The following is a 6,207-nucleotide window of genomic DNA, read 5'->3' on the forward strand; positions in this document are numbered from 1 at the left end:
TTATTTTACAAGAAGTTCCAAGTAATGCATTTCCCTAAAGTTTATAAACGCATGCTAGTTACGAAGTTCATGGAATATATTTTGATACAATGGTTAAACCATGGTAGTTCTCAAAAGAAGTTCTATGACATGTTTGAATTACAAGTATTTGTATTATGTTTTAAAGCTTATGTGCTCTTGGTGTTGTTGAGCATGCGTTAGCAAATGATATTCTTATGAAAACTAGATTTTATGAGATCAAATTTTCAGTAAGCTTATTTTATGAAAATGTTTTCCTATAAGGTATTTTCAGCTCAATACTGAAGTATAAGGAGAAGGTATCTGAGCTATACTATCTGGTTTTAGTTATGTTATGATTCTAATATTGAAGTACTTAGAGAAGGTATCAGAATAATTCACCCAGTTCAGTAATAAGCAGTGGTACCTTGCTTCAATTATGATTCTTAACGTCAGGATCCAGTTTGCTCTATGTGCACGTATGACAGTTAATCAGTTCAGTAGGATTGAACCATGAGGGTTCTTTCCTAACATTGGCTGAAAGGTGTTGAACAAAAGAGTTCTCACCACAGCCCAGACTTATGTCTGAGAGATTGAGCAAAAGGGTTCTCTCTTAAACAAGGATATCCGACGTTGAGAGTTCGAGCAAAAGGGTTCTCTCTCAACCGGGAATCAGTTCAACTATATTTTCAGAAACAATGGTTTTTAAAGTTTTATATACACGTTTGCTTGGCATGTTTTTAGTTCCAGTATTCTATTTGTAGCTTTCAGTTTAAGCATGAGATTTATGTTTTTATTAAGTCACTCACTGGACTAGTAGCTCACCTTGTTTTTAAATGTTTTCCCTCCCTAGGTAGCGGTCAACTCCCCATAAGCTAATTCTGTTGCTGCTCTACCACTCAAAGACTCAAGGCTAAAGGAAGATTAGGTGTCTGTTCTATAACACATGTTTTATGCGTATATGGACTAAACTTAGTGTCATGGGCTCACTAGATTTTATAGTGTACATAGTTGTGAATGTGAATAGTAGCTATGGAATCCTATTGATGTAAGAATGTTAAGTTTCGGTTAATCTATTCAGTACGTTTAGTATGTTAAGCTCTGAGGTTATGAATATTGTCGTTATCAAGTCATAAATGCATATCAGGGTTCTAGAGAAGGTTTTAAATGTAAGTTAGGCATTAAGTGCCGACGAGAGGGTCAGTAACTGTTGTCATCGTATGCTCTTTTAGGTTAAGAAGATAATCTGGGAGGGGGTGTGACAGGAGTAGTATTGCAATGCTCCCCTGCATATCAGGCTACTGCCTTTCAGTGTCGGGCCTTTGTATAAGGTAAATGTTGCGACGCTGAAGCATGGACGTTTTGGTCTTTTTGACTCATTTGAACCCCGAATGCTCAAATCAACTCCAAATTAACCTCATTCTTCACCAAATCGCCAATTCTACCTCTTGATTGCTCAGTACCTACAAAATAGGAAAATAAATACGTAAAATCTAATAACGAGCCCAAATAAAGCTAAGAATAATAGCTCTTTTTGAAAGCTATCAATTTGCAAAGGGATTCTCTTAATAGGATCAGAATCCATAAATAGGGCCCTAGGAGCTCTCATGAAACATACTTCTATATTATCTACTCTCCATAGTCATTTTGAAAAGACTTCTCTCCGAAAAAAATTCTCCAAATTTTTAGAAATGGGTTGTTAAAAATTATTCTTCCATGTGCCCTTTCATCTTTCAAAAGTAGTTTACACAAGCCAAATCCCTGTCAGAGTCATACCAAGGAGGACCTCGTGGAAAAGAAAGATCTTAAGAAGAAGACTATCGGTTCGAGGAGAAGATTTTGCTACACTAGTGAATCGACAAAGGTATGATGTTTAAACTTTTCTTCTATTTTTGTATTTTTAATTCGTTCAAAAAATTAAAGAATGCCATCACATGCTTCTGTCGAGATTCAATTCCCTTCATATTTAGCATGCAAAATTGAGTTGAGTTAAGTTAGTAATAACTATTGTTGTATTTGAGGTGCATAGTTGGTAAAAAAAAATGTTTATTTTTTGGGTACAAAGTTGAGTTAGGCTGAATTATGAATGTCTTTTGTATTTTATAACTTAAAAAGTATGAATTGTTATGTTTTTTTCAACTTTTTGTTCAACCATTAAACTATACAAACAATTTTCTAAATTGTTAACACTCATTTTGAGATGTGAATTCAATAACTTCAATTATATTTTACAATTTCTTACATGTAACTATTGCACTTGATTTGGTTACACTAGATTACACTTTTTTAGACAAATACAGACCAAAGAATGTGAGTGACGTCTATTTTTCTTAACATCCGACCAATTGATATAATCCAAATAAAGAAAATCTCTCCAAGAAAGTGAGAAACTCTAAGATAGAGAGTATCCCTTACCCTTTGGGTTTACCTACTCCTCAGAAGTGATTCTTCACAACATAAACTCTTACCAGTCTCGAGATTTCCTCTCCTTCATTTCACCATGGATGAATATGAATTGCTAACAGATTGGAGAAATCTTTCCCTCTCCACAGATGAAGAAAAATTTGTGTTCAAGGTTGGAAAAATCACTATCAACAACTCTGATAAAGACTTGGGATTTTGTCTCTTTGTGCCACAATCCATTCCAGATTTCTCCTTTAACCTGGAACGAAATGTGAAGACGCTAAACATCACTTCTCTCTGTGACATCTAACGCCCAAACTCTTAATATATCTTGTACTCAACATCAAACCCAGACTTCCAAACCAATTTTCAAAAATAGTTTACATTTATTAATAGTGTTTAAGAACTCAACTCATTTTAAATCACAACACTGTTTAAAAAAGATTTACAGGCCAACAGTAAGGATTATTTTTAACAAAACCTCCCATGATATGTAACTCACAAGTTTTAACTATCCTAGAATACTCTCAAATACATGCACAACAATACAACAAATATCCAACAACACTAGTGGCGTTTGATGGCTCAACGGGCACCAAGAACTTGATCGCTACCTGGGGAAGGGGAAGCGGAAGGGGGAACATAAAACATTGGAAACATGAGTTAAAGCCTAGTGAGTGGTAATTTAATACGAACATAAGTTTTCTTTTTCTAAAACATAAAAGAAATATATTAAAATCATTCAATGAATTATTGGCAAAATATATGAGATTCAATAACATCTCAAACCTATGTTATTCAAATAATGACATGATCATACTTCATAAAAAGCTTATTATAAATCATCATTGAGCTATTAGAAAACCACAACTTTGTACCCAAATACTCCTTTACGACGATAGGTTATTTTGGACAAGGACATATGATTGTCCTAGACAAACCACATATCGAATATCCCCCGTAATGGTAAAAATAATAATGTCATATGTGCATGTAGAGCTGTCTCATGGATAAATATAGATATACATCCTGGGCCCAAGTTCTTATGGACTTCTCGATATACTCTAATCTAATTTGACCCTGGTAGCCCCTTGATTGCCTGGGTGGCGCTACAGACTTAAGTTCCTCTAGACTTTCCAGGATACTTTGACCATATTCAACCTCGATAATCCCTATTTGCCTAAGCGGTGCTACTAAAACACATTCACGTATCATGAAGAAAATCATCTCTCGGGTACAAGACTCAATAGTTCGGAATCACTTTTCACAAACCATTCAAAAATCATTTACAAATCATAGCTCATATTATATTCTCATTACTCATCAAATCCACAATCTTTGGTTTATTTATAAAACCAAACAAATCACAACAAAGTAAAATCAAGTTCCAAACTACATTTTTATAACTCCAATTCATAAAAAATCAATAAGAATTCAGAAATCATGATTCAAAACATATCTGAAATAATAGTCAAGTAAAACATATCTTATCAATATATTTCACAAATCATAGCATACTATCATACATATATTTTTTTCATATGAAAATACTCAAAATAAAACCACTCATAGTTAACTGGCTTCTCTTCGGATTTCTAGTTCCTCCGACTCCCATTTATCCTAAAATTATATTGATAATTCCCTGGTTATCCTCCACAAGACCATAATCCAATTTTAAAAGTTAACCTTCAAATATAGCCAATTTCACTTAGACTTTTCCAAAAACCCTAATTTGATCAAATGTAGGATTTAATTTGCAATTTGGTCCTTTAATTACTTTAAAAATAACTTAAGATTCCAAAATTAATATCAAATAAGAACTAATTCCACTTCAATTTTCCTTAAGTCTTTTAGTCTTGACCTTTTTAAGGTTTCCCTCTCAATTTAATCCCAATTTCACTTAATTTAGGGTTTACTCATAATTAAGTCCCTTTAATTAGTTTTACCTTAATTCTCCAAATAATTCACTTTAAAGTTAAAATATCTTAATGATACCAACTAGGACTTAAACCAAGCTTGAGTACACTTAATTTTTCCCAAACCCTAATGCCATCCAATTTTAAGAATTTCACCTTACACTTTAATCTTTAAATTACCTTAACATTAACTTAATATTCCAAATTAATTTAATCCCAAGTTCAAAGTATCTTATTGATATCCATTAGAACTTAAATTAAGGTTACGAACACCTTAATCAATCTTATTTTTGTCCAATTTTCCCATTAACCCTAATTAGGATTTACTCAACAAATTAACCCCTTAATCAACTTCAAAATTAACTTAGGATCCCAATTACTTCTAAGTTTAGGTTTAAAGTATCATAATAATACCAATTGAACCCCTAATCATACTTAAGAACACCTTAATTAACCTGAAATTGAATTTCTAGCTTTTTAATGACGGACAATAGATGAAAAAAGGAGTCATCTTCAACCTCCAGCCCAGAATTTTTCAAATTCAACCTTTGCTTTTCCCATGGAATTTTAGACTTGAATTCATCATTTCCAGCAATTGAAAGCTTAATTAACCTATGCAAACCTTTTACCCATCACTAGATTTAGCTTACCTCAATGTTTAAATGTCTGAATCGCACTAGAACTCCTGGAATCGATCAAATTCTCCATGGTTTCCTGTTTTTCAGCGAGAATTTTTAGAATTTAAAATTAGAAATTCTAACCAATAACAATCAAATCAAAGACCATAGAACTCTAAAGAGATCTTATAAGTATCTTACCTTCGAACGTGGAGCCTCGATTTAACCTCTAAGTATACGGATTAGTCAAAAATCCCAAGCTTCATTTGTTTTTCGTCTACTCCAGCCGCCATTGTTTTGTTTCATTTTCCTTCCTTTTTTGACCACGAGTATTTAGCCCAAACTCTCCATGATCTTCCCTTTAACTTCCTCTTTAGTTTAGTTTCATTTTGTCTAATTTTCTTTCACAAAAACACCCTCAAAAGACCCCAAATCCGAGCCCTTTTTTCTTCATCTCTTAAGTTGCTAAACACCAAAACCAAAAAATTCCGGCTTCCTTGACTATTTGCCAGATCCTACTTAGGATTTCCCACATATTTTGGTGACTAATTTGCATCTCTTGCTGATCCAATAGAAGGATTTGATGAGAACAAACCCAAATTTATCAAAAAAAAAAAAAAAAAAACCCCAAAAATCTAAAATTTCCTTTTTCTTGAGTCTACCCATTTCTTTCTTCCAATTCTTCTTCAATTCCAACTTAAACTAAGCTTAATAGACCTTAAGCATCCTAATTTTACCTTTACACTTCAAAAATTCCCAAAAGTCACCGCATTTCAAAATGTTGACTTTTTGGTTGACTTTGACTTGACCGTTGACCGTTGTCTTTGACTTTGACTTGTCCCGAACATGCGTATTTCACCTTCGAATGTCCTATACAAGTTAGACTAAGTTAGTTACCCTCAAATTATTTTCTAGGTCCTTACATTCTTTTCCTCGGTGGAAAAAATGTTTTTATTTCTAAGTATATCTCTTAATTAAAGTTTCCAAATAAAATTTAATTTGAGTCTTCATGTTCAAACACATTTACAAGAAAGAGTAAAAGAAGAGAGGACTTACACTTTGGGAAACTAGTGTGCAATAGAAGTATATCAGGGGAGATCCTTCAATCAACCTTCAGAAAAATATGGAACTTAGGAGTCAATGTAAAAAACCTTGGAAAGAATTTGTACCTTTTCATCTTTGCAAACCAAGAAAGAAAAAGTAGAATCTTCCATACCGATCCATGGTTCTTCGACAAATGTCATCTGGTTCTAAAGAAATCTAAATTTGCTGAT

General features: G+C 33.1%; 1 long non-coding RNA gene across 1 annotated transcript; it reads right to left on the minus strand.

Annotated features, from left to right (window-relative positions):
• Positions 1-2,768: 2,768 nt before the first annotated feature.
• On the minus strand, positions 2,769-5,567 carry LOC120086926. Its single transcript, XR_005484383.1, has 3 exons — positions 5,135-5,567; positions 4,967-5,030; positions 2,769-3,014 (listed from the first exon to the last, which is right to left on the minus strand). It is a non-coding gene; the product is annotated as an uncharacterized LOC120086926 (long non-coding RNA).
• Positions 5,568-6,207: the final 640 nt, after the last annotated feature.

The sequence above is a fragment of the Benincasa hispida genome, chromosome 9, assembly GCF_009727055.1.
Source record: "Benincasa hispida cultivar B227 chromosome 9, ASM972705v1, whole genome shotgun sequence".
NCBI classification, from domain to species: domain Eukaryota; kingdom Viridiplantae; phylum Streptophyta; class Magnoliopsida; order Cucurbitales; family Cucurbitaceae; genus Benincasa; species Benincasa hispida.